The following is a 15220-nucleotide window of genomic DNA, read 5'->3' as shown; positions in this document are numbered from 1 at the left end:
CAGCCTCTAGTCTGTTAACCGGGTAGCCTTGGTGATTCTCAAGTCTCAGGCCTCTGGGAGCTGAGGTTACTAAAACTGTCTCTGAAAAACTGCCTTTCACAAGGTTGCATTTTGGTCCCCTCTTAGAAGATGAAACCTCTGACTTCCCTTATGTGGAAGTGCTCTTGAGTTGACTTTGCAGGGAGTTCAGGCCTTCGGGGTTTGTGGCTTCAGCTCCGCATCATGCTGTTTCCCATTTTTCAGTTTCTCCACCTCTCAAGTTTCTGTGTTACCAGTATCACCAGCAGCATAGGTCTCATGGAGGCTTCTTCCTGGCAACCAAGAAGAGTTAGCGTCACTCTTCGTTTCAAAAGCATGCACTGTCCCTTGGGTGGCGACCTGCATTCCCTAGATCTTGGCACCGCCTCTCCTCGAGGCCCCGCCCCTGACCCGCCCCCTCCCAGAGTGCTTTGTGTCAGCTCTGGCCGAGTGGACAAGTGGACGCAGCTGGCTGCTGGACTTCGGGACTTCTCTCTCTGGATCCCATCCTGCCTGCGACACAGGGACAGGAATGCAGCTGGCAGCAGCCTATGGGGGCAGTCAGAATCTGAGGTATTCCCGATAACCCTGCCACTGCCGGGCAGCCGACAGATCCAGTCGCCTCCTGCTAACTCTGAGCCACTACTTTTCCTCCCTCAGCATCTTTATGCTTTGACCTTTTAATTTCTCCCTGCTCACATGTTACTGCGTATACAAAGTTAAGTTTGGGCCTTGTGGTTTTGTTCAGTTCTAGAGTTGCCAGATATAATACAAGATACCTAGTTAAATTTCAATTTCAAATGCAGAAGAAATCTTTTTTTTTTAAGTTTAAATATGTCTGAAATATTGCACGGGACATATACTAAAAAAAAAAAAAACGTTTCCTTGTTCATCTGAAATTGAAGTTTCACTGGATATCTTATTTTTTTCACCAAATTCACATTTTATTCTGTTCTGTTCTGCCTAATCACGGGCCTCCCTGCGCTGAGGAGCTTTCTGGAGAAGGCACTTTACCTGACATCAGGGACTGCACCACCCTTCAGATCAAGTGCATCGTTAGCATGATTTCTTCCTTAGACTGGAAGCTCCTTGGAGGCAGGACTTGTGCTTCCCCTCTGTGGGTAAACCAGTCTGCGTGTGGAGTCTCAAGCGAGGGCCTGAGGGCAAGCCCTCTTATAACAGTTTGGATGTGGGGCTCCCTTTTGTGAAGTTACCCCATAGGGCTGGGACCACATTTCCTGAAAGGCCGAGGGGCTTGTGAGCAGCAGGGAATCCTGGAGGTGGAAATCCCATGCTCACAGGTCTGATGATGTCTGCAGGGCTGGGGGATTGGCACTGAGCTTCTGCCCAGTGGGATTCTTCTGGGTGCCTTGTGCCATTTTGCAGGACACAGAGGTTCATTTGATACTTTTCTGTGGCATGTGTTTAGGATAAAGGGCAGACCTGGACTCCCTTCTCTACCTGATAGCCTCTCAGTTTCTTGGCTTGTGCTCCCTTTCAAAACAAGGGGAACAACTCCTTTGTTATGTGCACGAGGAGAAACATTTGAGCAGGCTTTGGCTCTTTTGCCTGTCAGTCCAGTGCTCAGCACTGCCTGTCTCCCCATGGATTTGGTGAGGGAGGCCTAAAGCAGGAGGTTTACCTACGCCCAGAACTCTGGCAGCTGTGACTGGCTTTGCTTCTCTTCTCAGCAGAGATGACAGGAAGTATCAAAGCCAAATATTCACTGGAGGCAAAGTCTGAACACTTGAAATAAGATTTAGTGACTCAATCCATTGTGGGCCGCTTGGGACTCTGAAAATCCCTGCAGGTTATGTGCTGATGATAGCTGAGCTAATCTTAGGGAGGTGGACAGGGGCATCTTCTGGCGTCTATGTTTTCAAATTTCCTCTTTTCTCCTCCATTCAGGAAAAATTCTTGGGTTGTGAAGCTTTATTCTTGGGTTGTGAAGCCGAAGAAGCCTCTGGAAGCCTGTCATCGGTGAATGACAAGGTGAAGGTCTGAACCCCAGAAAGCCTTGGCCTCAAGCAATGCCATTCCCTTCTCTATCCCCGCCCCTTGACGTCTGCTCATTTCCAGGAACCTGTGCCGTGTGCGGGTCACACCAACGCTGGTTCTCTAAGAGGCACAGAGGTTACCCTAACTGTCCCCTGCCTCAATGGGGCCCATCTGAAAGGGTGTCCCATTTTGTAAAAAAGTGCAAAAAATTTTCTTGTTTCTGCTTTAGCCAGAGCTCTCCTTAGTTCACTACCCCCACCTCCCATTCTTATCATCATTTTTTGCTACATTTCTCATCCCTAAGTGCCCCTTGGAGCCCTCTGTTGGGACTTGTCCAGTCCTCTGGCAGGGGGAGGGCTACTCCTTCCCTTGGGCTCTTTTCCACTTCCCCCCACCTCTTGCCCACCTGGCAGCTCTTAGGGAGTGATTGATGGTGTTGTCTCTCATTATGTTGCCAGAGGGGAGACGGTGAAGAGGCTAAGTGAAAGAAAGGGGCCTGGGTCTGGGGGTAGGTGGGCTTGTTTCTCTGGAGGGGTTCAGAGGTCCTTTTTCATACCTTAAATTTCATGAATGGATCTCCTGTGGTCAATAAAATGTTTTTAATTAAAAAGAAAGTTTTAGAAAGGACTGCTCTGCCTCCCCCAGCATTGATGATCTGGCATGAGAATAGTGGAATTTCTGTTTGTTAAACATCTTAAAGACAGGTTATACACTGGGAAAAGATATTTGTGATACATGTAACTTGCAAAGGATCAGTATGAAGATTATACATGCAGAATTCTTGCAATTCAAAAAAAAAAAGAGAATAAACAACACAATAGGAAATGGATAAATGACACGAACATGCTGCTGCTGCTGCTAAGTCGCTTCAGTCGTGTCCGACTCTGTGTGACCCCATAGCCGGCAGCCCACCAGGCTCCCCCGTCCCTGGGATTCTCCAGGCAAGAATACTGGAGTGGGTTGCCATTTCCTTCTCCAGTGCATGAAAGTGAAAAGTGAAAGTGAAGTCGCTCAGTCATGTCCGACTCTTAGCGACCCCATGGATTGCAGCCTACCAGGCTCCTCCGTCCATGGGATTTTCCAGGCAAGAGTACTGGAGTGGGGTGCCATTGCCTTCTCCGACATGAACATGGGTTTCACGGAAAAGGAAATTTATGTGATTAAGAAACATATGCAGAGGTATTCAGTCTCATCTCATTAGTTATAAAGGAAAAATAAGACAATAATGAGTTAACATTTGTCTGACTAATTGGCAAAAGTTACAAAGTCTGTTGATACAGGGAATTGGAAAAGATGTAGACATTCATTTATTCAATAAAAGTTCATCCACTTCTCCTTTGTCCTAGATACACATTTAGTGCTCAGGACATAGCGGTAAACAAAAAGACAAATATGCTAGTTGTTATGATAGCTTACGTTCTTCTGGGAGGAGATGGACAAGAAGCAGTAAATATAATAATTAGCTAGTTGTATAGTATGCTAGAAAGTGAGATATAGAAAGATGTGAGGACAGTTGAGCATAATGTGGGGGAAATTTCAGTTTAAATGGAGTAGGTCAGAGTATATCTCATTGAGAAAGTGACATTTTAAAAAGATTTGAAGGGCATGAGGCAGTGAATTGTGCATGCCTAGAGAAGAGCATTTCAGGCAGAGAGGATAGCCAGTGTAAGAACTCCGAAGTGAAAAATCAGCAGGATTTCTTATACCCTGTCGATGGAATGTAACTTAGTATAACCTCTTTGAGAAACAATTTGGCATTATCTTGCAAATTTGAACAGCAGTTCTGCTTCTAAGTATATATCCCAAAGATGCTTTTTCAGATGTTCACTAGGGGAAATGTGGGACTTGAATCTGCCTGTTCAATTCCTGGGTTGGGAAGATCCCTTGGAGAAGGGATAGGCTACTCACTCTAGTATTCTTGGGCTTCCCTGCTGCCTCAGATGGTAAAGAATCCACCTGCAATGTGGGAGACCTGGGTTCGATCCCTGGGTTGGGAAGATCCCCTAGTGGAGGGCATGACAACCCCACTCCAGTATTCTTGGCTGGAGAATCCCCACGGACATAGGAGCCTGGTGGGCTACAGTCCTTGGGGTTGCAAAGAGTTGAACATGACTGAGTGACTAAGCATAGCACAGCACAGCACAGGGAAAATGTACAAGAAGCATTCATAGCAGTGGTGTTCACAATTGCAAAAAAATTAAATAACTCAAATATCCAGGCATGGGGTTTTAACCATATTGTCAAGGTATATGTTCCAGTTATGTGTTGCTGTAAAACAAATCATCCCCAGACTCAGTGACTTAAAACAATAAGAGTATTTTATTATCTTTCATAGTTTCTGTGGGTCAGAAATTTGGATAGGTCATAGAAGGATTGACTTGTCTCTCCTCTACAACACCTGGGGACTCAGCTGGAAAGACTTGAAGATTGGAGGTGGCTCAATAGCTTGGACCTAGTATTATCTGGAGATGTCAGGAGTCGCATGGTTTGTGATTGATGCTGGCTGTTGGCTAGGATCTAGGCTGGGTTGTTGGATAGAAAACTTACACATGGCCTCTCCGTGTGCGATAGTTTGGACTTTCTCATCACTTGGTGGTTGAGTTCCTAGAGTGTGTGCCCGTGAAGAGTAAGGTAGCAGCAGTACATGGGCTTTTTTTAAATTTAACTTTGAAAATGACAATGTTCCTTCTGTCTTACTGTGTTGATAGAGGCAGACACACTTAGGTGCAAGTTGAAGGCATATGGACACCACCCCTCAATGGGAAGAATATCAAGACAATATTGTAAGAAAAACATGTGGAATGGGAGATATTATTGTGACTATCTTGGAAGAATAGTTTGCCACAGTCTACTCTCTGGCCACAACAATTCCCTCTCATACACAAAATACACTCATCTCCTCCCCTGAGACTTCCAAGGCTTATCCCATTATAGCCTCAGCTTGCAGTCCAGGATTTCATCATTTAAATCAGGTTCAAATGTGAATGAGGCTACTCAGCTGAAGTCCTTAAGGATCAACTTGAGTATATTCTTCTCAAGAAGATCTTTGGACTAAAGACATGTTTTCTCCCCACACAGGCAATGTACAATGGTAAGTTAGGCATAAGTTCTAGATCTTTTGGTTCATAAAGAGGAAAATAGAAGACATATAGCAAGCAGTCACTGGTCCATAGTAATTCTGAAATCTATTTGAGCTCATATTGCAAGGTTGTTCCTTATTAGGGCTCAATTCTACTCTCTGGAAATTTTATGAATCTCTTGGCTCTATCTTCTGGGATCTTGGAATTTTGATCTTACCTTCTGAGCCACTCTTCTTTTCACATGTAAAACAGCTCTTTTACAGCTGAGTTATTTTCTGAGCCTATCGTCTGCTTATAGAAGCTTGAGGGTTCAAAGATCCCTTCATTTTGTAGTGTCTGTCTCTCTCAGTTGAGACGAGTATTATCCTTTGTGGGCTTTTATGTATCCATTTGTTATCTACTCCATTAATCAAAAGCCTGTGCACAGTGATGTTTGAGATAAGATCCTCTCTACACTGGGCTCTCAATGAGACTGCGGTGAATCAATGCCAATGGGGAACACAGGTATACCTGTGGCGGATTCATTTCGATATTTGGCAAAACTAATACAATATTGTAAAGTTTAAAAATAAAATAAAATTAAAAAAAATAAAATAATATATTATGAAGCTCTGTTTTTAACAGAGACTCTATGAGACTTGCCTTTCAAATTCTTTAAAGGAGGAAACATTTTGGAATGGTGGAATAAGAACCTCTGAAAATCAGTTCCTGTATAAAGGCAGCTTGAACACTGGAAAATAATGCCATAATCAGTTTTTTTTTTTTTCAGAATTCTGAAAATTAATAAAAGACTTGTAACAATTAGTTGAGTGTTTAAGACACCATCTTGGCAAGAACCAACTTAATTTCAACAGTATAAAGTTTGCTCTAATTTGGTTTTTGTTTACTCTTTGCCTCCTTTGTGCTATTATTGTCATAAAAATTATATCTTTTTACATTGTAAGCCCATCAACACACTTTTATTATAATTATTGATTTATGCATTTTCTTTAAAATCAGATTGGAAAAGAGTTACAAATAAAAGTATATTTGTACTGCCTTTTGTATTTACCTATTAGTTACCTTTATGATGTACTTTAGGCTTCCCTGATAGCTCAGTTGGGAAAGAATGTGCCTGCAATTCAGGAGACTGAAGTTCTATCCCTGGGTTGGGAAGATCCACTAGCGAAGGGATACGCTACCCACTCCAGTATTCTTGGGCTTCTCTTGTGGCTCAGCTGGTAAAGAATCCGCTTGCAATGCGGAAGACCTGGGTTTGATCCCTGGGTTAGGAAGATGGTCTGGAGAAAGGAAAGACGACCTACTCCAGTATTCGGGCCTAGAGAATCCCATGGATTGTATAGATAATTCCACTGTGTAAATAACCAATGGGTCAAAGAAGAAGTCCCAAGAGAACTTAGGAAATTCTTTGAGATAAGTGAACATAAAAACACAACATACTCAAACTTATGGGTTACAGTGAAAGCAGTGCTTAAAGAGATATTTGAGCTATGAACATTTATATTAAAATAATTAAGATATCAGATCAATAATATAACCTTCCATCTAAAGAAACTAGGAAAAGAAGAGCAATCTAAATCCAAAGCTAGCAGAAGGAAGGACATAATAATGTAGAAGTAAATACAATTGGGAATAGAAGAACAGCAGAGAAAACCAGTGAAACCAAAATCAGTTGTTTCAAAAGACCAATAACTAAGGTGGGGAGGGGGAAGTAAAAAAGGCTCAAATTTCTAAAATCAGGAATAAAAGAAGAGACATCACTTTTGACCTTCCAGAAATAGAAAGTGTTGTAATGGAATACCGTGAACAACTGTAGGCCGATAAATTGGATAACATAGATGAAATGGAAACATTCCTAGGAAGACACAGACTACTGAAATTGACTCAAGAATAAATAGAAAATCTGAATAGACCTGTAACAAGTAAAGAGATTAAATTAGCAGTTTAAAAACATCTCAGGTCCAGATGCTTAACTGGTTAATTCTACTACATATTTGAAGAATTAATACCAGTACTTCACAAACTATTAAAAATAGTAGAAGAGAAAGTCAGACTATTAGGCCAGTTTTACCCTGATACCAGACAGAGACATTACTAGAGAACAAAACTACAGGCCAATACCTCTTATGAATATAGATATATATCCTCAACAAATTACTGGCAAAGCAAACCCAGAAACATAGAAAAAGTATTATACACCCTGACCAAGAAGGATTTATTCCAGAAATTCAAGGTTGATTCAATGTATGAAAATTAATCAATTGTAATATACCATATTCATAGACTAAGATCGCATGATAATCTTGATAGAGAAAAGCATTTGACAAAACTGAACACCCTTTCATAACACTAACTTGACACTTCATAGTGAAAGACTGAGAGCATTTCTCCTAAAATCAGGAAGAAGACAGTGATCTCCATTCTTTCCACTTCTGTTTAATATTGTACTGGAGGCTCTAGCAGAGCAGTAGGCGAGAAAGTGGCCAAAGGATTTGAATACACGTTTCTCCCAAGAAGACACGCAAACAGACAAAAAAGCACAGGAAAAGATTCTCAAAATCATGAGTCATTGAGAAATGCAGATCCAAGTACAATGAACCAGCAGTTCATGCCCACTAGAATGGCTTTTAAAAAAGAAAGACAAAGCCATTGTTGATGAGGATGTGCAGAAACTGGAACCCTCATACATTGTTGCTGCTGCTGCTAAGTCGCTTCAGTCGTGTCCGACTCTGTGCAGCCCCAGAGATAGCAGCCCACCAGGCTCCCCCGTCCCTGGGATTCTCCAGGCAAGAACACTGGCGTGGGTTGCCATTTCCTTCTCCAACATTGTTAGTAGGAGTGTAAAGTGCTGCAGCCACTTTGGAAAACAGTTTGGCAGTTTCTCAAAAAGTTAAACATAGAGTTATCTTATGACCAAGCGATTCCACTCCTGGGCATATATCCAAGGAAACTGAAAATATATGTCCACACAAAACCTTATATATGACTATTCATAGCAGTACTGTTCAAAATAGCCCCCAGAATTGGAACAACCCAAATGTCCATTAACTGTTGAGTGGATAAGTAAAATGAGATATATGCATATAATGGAACATTATTTGACAATAACATGAAATAAGGTACAGAACTGATACCATTTTTATGTATCTTTTTCTTTCAGAATTGGAAACCAAGGCTGCCAAAGATCACACAGCTAGTTTAAATGGTGAAGCTGCAATTCTTACCCGGGAGCAAGCCATCAAGGCTGGAGCTGGTGGGTGAGGACAGGAACTAGCGGGAGATGGAGCTGGAGGCATGTGGAGGGTCTGGGTCATGTCCAGCCTTGCAGGCCATGGGAAAGGAGTGTGGATTTTATTCTATATGCTTGAGAAACTATCAAAAAGAGTTAAGCAGGAGAGTGCGTGATTTAATGTATGTGTATAAAAAGCCAATGATGAACTTTATTTCCATAAAAAAATTGTGTTTTATGGTTATAAAAACTAAAATTATTCGTTTGGAAAATTCAGAAAAGCATGAAGTTGAAAACAAAAATCATCTCTTAATTCCACCCTTTGCAGACAATAGGTAATCACTGTTAACCTTGGAATATAGTAACCTTGGCGTATTGTTTTCTAGTCATTGAAAATATTTATATTTTCACATAACTGGAATAATCACCCTATACATATTGTTCTGCCAACCAGCACTTAAGAAAAGTAGAGTGTCGAGTGGTAGTTTTGTTCCAAGGTTTTTCAGGAAGAAATGGACATTAGTTGGGGTGGTGGGAGAACCTGAGGAGTGGGGTTGGGGTATGGAAAGAATCCCATTGTGTTTTCAGGGGATTAATCCAACAGGAAGCTGGGTTGTCACATTGGAAGGCTGCCTTTGAACCACATGTGAGTTCACTGAAAATTCCAATTTCTTTGAGTTCTCCAAGAACCAGACTAGAGCCCACACCTCTTCTTTTCCTGCAGGCCTTGGCCACAAAACCCCAGCTATCCTATGCAGCTCCTAAAGTGGAGAGATTGTCCTTCTGTGAGGTTCTGTGGGCCTCCCCCATCCTCATCTTCCCTTCTGCTTTCACAGCATCATTATTCTGGCATGAGAGGATGGGTGGGTCATAGGCTTCAGCCTGCTCCTCTTATTTACAATTGCAATACATCACCAATTTTGTGTCAGGCACAGCGATAATTCCTTTTTTATGTATCATTTAAATGTATCCTGCCCCATACTCTGAGGCAAGCTCTTTCACTGGTGCCTGCATGCTCAATCACTTCAGTCATATCCGACTCTTGCAATGTATGAGCTGCAGCCCACCAGGCTCCTCTGTCCATGAGATTCTCCAGGCAAAATTATTGGAGTGGGTTGCCATGCCCTCCTCTGGGCGATCTTCCTGACCCAGTGATCGAATCCACATCTCCTGCTTTGCAGGCTGATTTTTTACTGCTGAGCCACTGGGAAAGCCCGTTTCACTGGGGAGGAAACTGAAACTCAAAGAAGTAACAACAGCTAAAAAGTGGTAGAGCCAGTTGAATTTGAATATGTCAGATCCTAAAAATTCCATGTATTTAACCACTTCTTCATATACCCTGTGTTCCCTCAAAACCCTCTATCATGAATCTGTCTTGTTGGTGGCAGAAGTTCACTCTCCACGTCTCACTAGGATTAGGCTGGGCTGAGGTATGAGCACAGGTTATCGGTGAGGCCAACCAGTGTTAAAGCCTAGGGTATTTCAGTTCAGTTCAGTCGCTCAGTCGTGTCTGACTCTTTGTGACCCCATGAATTGCAGCACGCCAGGCCTCCCTGTCCATCACCAACTCCCGGAGTTCACTCAGACTCACGTCCATCGAGTCAGTGATGCCATCCAACCATCTCATCCTCTGTCACCCCCTTTTCCTCCTGCCCTCAATCTTTCCCAGCATCAGGTCTTTTCAAATGAGTCAGCTCTTCACATGAGGTGGCCAAAGTATTAGAGTTTCAGCTTCAGCATCAGTCCTTCCAATGAACACCCAGGACTGATCTCCTTTAGGATGGACTGGTTGGATCTCCTTGCAGTCCAAGGGACTCTCAAGAGTCTTCTCCAACACTACAGTTCAAAAGCATCAATTCTTTGGTGCTCAGCTTTCTTCACAGTCCAGCTCTCACATTCATACATGACCACTGGAAAAACCATAGCCTTGACTAGGCGGACCTTTGTTTGCAAGGTAATATCTCTGCTTTTTAATATGCTATCTAGGTAGGGTATTTAAGATGTGCAAATAATAACCCAGGCTGAAGAACTTCCATGCAGTTCCATCAGGGAGAGGAAACTGGTTTGAGGGCATCAGGACCACCTACTGTTTAAATATCAGTGCTAATAGTCTGAATCCTCACACCCATCAGGGCCTCCACCACAGCTGGACTAGATCAGGTTGGAGTAACTTCCCCAAAGCCAGCTGGGAAAATCTCCAGGATGCCGTTCCCGGGGAAGCCGACCCTGCTGCCACCCCCCTCCGCCTCCTTCCATTCATGGAAAAGTACAGGCAGTACTGGTGCCCCACAAGCCTTCAGGCAAATGCCTGGCTGCCCTCTGGACTCACAACGGCAAGCTCTGACTGGTTTGTCCTTGGTCCAGGGCTGGAGGAAAATCGCTTCCCAAAAAAAGCAGTTTAAAAAAAAATGTGGAAAATATACACAGCCCAAGTGTCTGCACAGAGCGGGGGCGGGAAGTCTTCTAGACAGCCTTGCAGAGAAGATTCCATGGTCCTCCTGCGAAGAGGCTGGAAGGAATGTGAAACCCTATCACCCGGAGGAGGGGAAATGCACACTACGCCTTTCACTTTCTGCCCACTCTAGGAAGGCGTCAGGGGTGTGGACCATGCTGCAAAGTCTGCTTCCTGAGATGCTGCCTCCGACAGCTGTGGTTCAGCAGGTGGGCGAGGCAGGACCCCTGGTCTGTGGAGTGTCACTCAGGTGCTTGGGAGGAGCTGGGCCACACATCAGTTTCCTTCTGGATGCTGAGGTTGCCCAAGCCTCCAGGTACTAACCTAGCTCTGTTATCTATTCCTCTCTCCTTCCCTTACATAGGGATTGTTAGTTTTACATGGGGGCTTCTCTGGTGGCTCAGATGGTAAAGAGTCTGCCTGTAATGCAGGAGATCTGGGTTTGATCCTTGGGTCGGGAAGATCCCCTGGAGAAGGGAATGGCAACCCACTCCAGTATTCTTGCCTGGAAAATACTCATGGATGGAGGGGCCTGGCGGGCTACAGTCCATGGGGTCCCAAAGAGTTGGACACAACCGAGTGACTTTATTCGGTTTTACATATGCTCTCATTTGACACTTGCAGCAAGTGAGAAAGTGGGATATAGATATTACTGGACTTACTGGACAAAAGAAGCGATCAAGGTTCAGGGATGCCATCTTCCTAAGGCCACATGGATATCAGTCTTCTGTGAATCCAGTGTTCTCACAGCACGCCTCGTTGCCTTGTGCCCTTGATGCTCCATGGGTCCCTGCTGTTGTTCTTTCAGAAGCAGGAGGTGCTGGGGAGTGTGTGTCCGGGAGTCAGGAGGCTGACGTACTGTGGCACTGGACTTGGCCCATAGATGGCTTACTGAGTGTGTGAAAGAGTGAACGTGTAACCGTGGGCAAGACACCTCACTTCTCTGTGCCACGGTTTCCTCACTTTGCATGATGCGGGTGTGGAGTTGGGTAATCTCTAAGCCCCTTCCCATTTCCAAAGTTTTGAGGTACTCCCTATACTTTCTGATCAAACATAAACTTTCTGGGTCCTGCCACCGAAGCCATCACGTTCTTCCTCGTCCACTCAGTCACATTTCCCAGCACAGACCCTGCTGTGACCTGTCTTGATACCCACTGCCCAGGTGCAGTGGGCCGAGTGTGGACTGAAAGCTCAGACCTGCTTCTGCCTCTGTATAGACCCAGGCCAGGTGGCCCACAGATGTGTTTTTGATTCCCTGAATGACTCAGCCCTGGGATACCTGAGTGAGGCTGGATTTTGGGTGAGAAAGTGAAGGTGTGGGAGAAACTCATGTGTCTTAGTGTTTAGGGGTAGGTGGTGAGACATTATGCTAAAGATCAGGGTGAGGGGCTAAGGTTTTTGACCAAGAAAGGGAGAGATGCTCTGACTCCGTCACTGTGAGTCAGATGTCTTCTGGATCTAGATTGAGTATTGGAGGGTGTATTTCCTTTTCCCGGTCTTAGATGGCTGGGTGTCCTTGATTGGACTAATAGTATGGGGCACAGAAAGGCAGGCAATGGCTCTGACAGGTGTCAAGGAGCTGAGCCCTGTAGCCCCCAGGGTGGTCGAGGGCCTTGGAGGGCTTGTTTTTCATGCCCTGTGGTTGGTCAAGCTTCATCCTTCCGGAGGTTCCATGGACAAGACTCCTCTGCCTCCTGGCCTGAGCTGAGAGGGTGGTGCTGGTGGTGTGGGGAGGGCGTGTAGAAGCTACTTGGGAATGGGAGGACTGGCACGGGGATGCGGGTGGGGCTGCCTTTCTGTCTGGGCTGGAACGCCTACCTCTGTGTGATGGCAGATGGCAGAGGGGGCAGACGGCGGCAGAGTGGCTCCAGGCTTCCCCAACCCAGGCACCATGTTTGAAATCCAGTTTATTGAATTTACAGTAAAGGTTTTATGGGGCTTTCCTGGAAGCTTCTCATTATGGAAACTCTTGTGCTGGCAGTTTGGTGGCTGGTGTCTGGTTTGCTGGGGAGAGGTTGAGTCAGGCCCTGCCTTGATGGAAAGTTCCTCTGCCTGGGTCACTGGAGAGGAGCAGGCTGGGGGCCCGAGCAGGCCTGTCAGGCTCTTGGAGGGGACGGCTGTCCTGCAGCTGGGTCCCAAATGGGCCCCTATTTGTTTCCTGTGTGTCCATCTTCTGGGGGTTCCAAATATCTTCTCAGAGAAAGCTGTGCTGAAAGCCATCTCAGTCATTAAACCCATTTTCATTATTTTTCATGTGTTTGAAAAGCATGAGGTGCTGGCCCACTGACCAAAAAGAAGCCAACTCCATAAGCATGGATTTGCTGATTATAAACAGCAGGAACACACAGACACAGGGCCACATCTGGATCCAGAGCCTGGCATGAAGTGCCACCAGCTTCCCCGTACCAGCTTCTTTGTCTGGCTTTTCCAGCACCCTCTTGGACTCCCACTTTACACCTTCCTCACCACTCGGCTCCCGTTCTGACCCCGGGACCCCTGATTTCATGTGGAGAAGAGCAGGGGTGTGGGCTAGGGATCTTTGAAGGCCCAGAAGCCCAGGCTTGGCAGGTTCTTTCCTGCCAAGGCCCTGAATGGACACTGATTCACGAGTCAGCAGCCTTCCTGTGGCTGCTCATGAAACTATCAGTTCCTGCGGTGCTGGCTCACTGGTCCTTTCCCGCGTGCCTTTTATTTACGCACCGATGTCACTGGTGTTCTGTTCTTTAAAATGCAGGGGCATTCAGAATGTGCTACCTGGCATTTGAATGACAATTGTGAAAATCAGTTAGGTTGCCAAGGTTTCTCAGGGCACTGATATGTGACCAGTGTCCTTTTCTGTGAGGGTGTTGAGGAGGATTCCCCCAGAGTGAATGTGGTCCCTCTGCAGTGCTCTTGGACAGCCCCCTTTCTGATGAGCTCTGGTCTGGCACCCAGCGAGCTGCCCACTACCAGAGTTACCAGCTGTGGTTTGCATGACTGCTCTGAATGTGGTTGGTCTGATAATCTCTCAGCTTCCTAACCTGAGGTTCCAGGGGGAAGCCAGTTGGAATAAACAGTTATTAGCTTTAGAGTTCAAGTCCCAGTTCTCATACATGCTTGATTTCCTTCTCTGCAAAAAAGGAGATAATAATATCAAGGCTGCTATGAGGCAGAAATGAAACAACCTGGAGCTGGGATGGGAGCTCACTATTATTCCCTCCTCTTCATTTCAAGTCAGTTCTGTGCTTAGGGTACAGGCGCCACACTGTAAACAATCCTGCATTTAAAAGTAAACAGCTACTTAGCTTCATCTGATACATGATATATACACACACGAGTGTCTGCATCTTGTTTTGATTTCTCCCCACTGTCTGTGTCTCCAACACGTATGTCTGGGCGAGTGAGTGTATCTGTCCAGGATGGCAGAGCTCCGAGCACCACGGGGCACAGTTATCTGCCTCATGATGGTGATGACGCTAATGACACCTGTCTTACATTTATGATTGCATTTGACTTTCACAGTAACCCTGGGAGGAAGGAAGGACTAATGGGATGAATGGTCACAGTTGATTAGACTGCCTAAGGACACACAGTGAGGATAGCACCAGGACCAGACCTAGGACGCAGGCCCTGCTGTGGATTGAACTGGAGACTTCTTAGGATTGCCCTCTCTCTGCCTCCCTCCAACTCCTCCCCAGATGTTCTTCTTTTTAAAAAAATATGCTCTTGACTCCCTTTTTCCTGAGCTTGGCTTGAGTTCCAGTAGTCAAATAAACGGCTAGTTTTCCATGTGGTCTCAAAGCAGCATAAACTAAAAGACAGGGAAGGCGTTCCACAGACCCTCCAGGTCTGGGGTCTGGGGTAGCTGAGGGCTTGGTTGCCTGCAGCCTGAAGCTCCTGGGGAAGCAGAGCAGTGGACCCTGCAGCCAGAAGAGTTCAGGGGAACGTGGCCTTTTGTCTAGGGATCTGCAGGCTAACTGCTTTAGACAGCGATGCTCAGCCGATCCATCCTTTTCTCCCTAAATTAATTAACGTGTTCATTCATTCACATCTCTGGCCTGAGTGGCATGTTACACTCAGTGCTTTGTCATACACAGGAAAGGTGAGATCCTCCCTGGCCTTGAGGATTTTGCAGTCAGTTGATGAGTCAACTAGACAATGGAAGTAGACAAATGGAAGCACCAGACAGTGAAGATTAATAAAGAGAACTTTGCTGGCAGGACTGGGGTTTAAATCCTGGCTCAGTGTGGGAAGCAGGGGCTTGGCTGAAGGGCTACTGAAGGGCTACCCAGGTGTACAATGGAAAGGGTCACCTGTGGAGGGGAAAGGCCAGGTGAGTGTGAGTGACACAAGGCTTACAGCTGTGCACCAGCCTAGCCCCTGATCAGACAGGGCAGCTGCCCCAAGTGCAACTAACCCATGGGCCTGCCAGTGGCTTGGTTATTTGAAATGGTGAGCCACGCC

The 15220-nt window shown here is 45.4% G+C and overlaps 1 long non-coding RNA gene across 1 annotated transcript; it reads left to right on the top strand.

Moving 5' to 3' along the window:
• The first annotated feature begins 453 nt into the window (after positions 1 to 453).
• LOC138985837 (uncharacterized) lies at positions 454 to 8620 on the top strand. Its single transcript, XR_011462801.1, has 3 exons — positions 454 to 591; positions 1927 to 2010; positions 8257 to 8620. It is a non-coding gene; the product is annotated as an uncharacterized lncRNA (long non-coding RNA).
• The last annotated feature ends 6600 nt before the right edge of the window (positions 8621 to 15220 follow it).

The sequence above is a fragment of the Bos mutus genome, chromosome 3, assembly GCF_027580195.1.
Source record: "Bos mutus isolate GX-2022 chromosome 3, NWIPB_WYAK_1.1, whole genome shotgun sequence".
Taxonomy (NCBI): Eukaryota; Metazoa; Chordata; class Mammalia; order Artiodactyla; family Bovidae; genus Bos; species Bos mutus.
The sequence above is the reverse complement of the archived record's forward strand: the minus strand, read 5'-3'. Positions and strand labels throughout refer to the sequence as shown.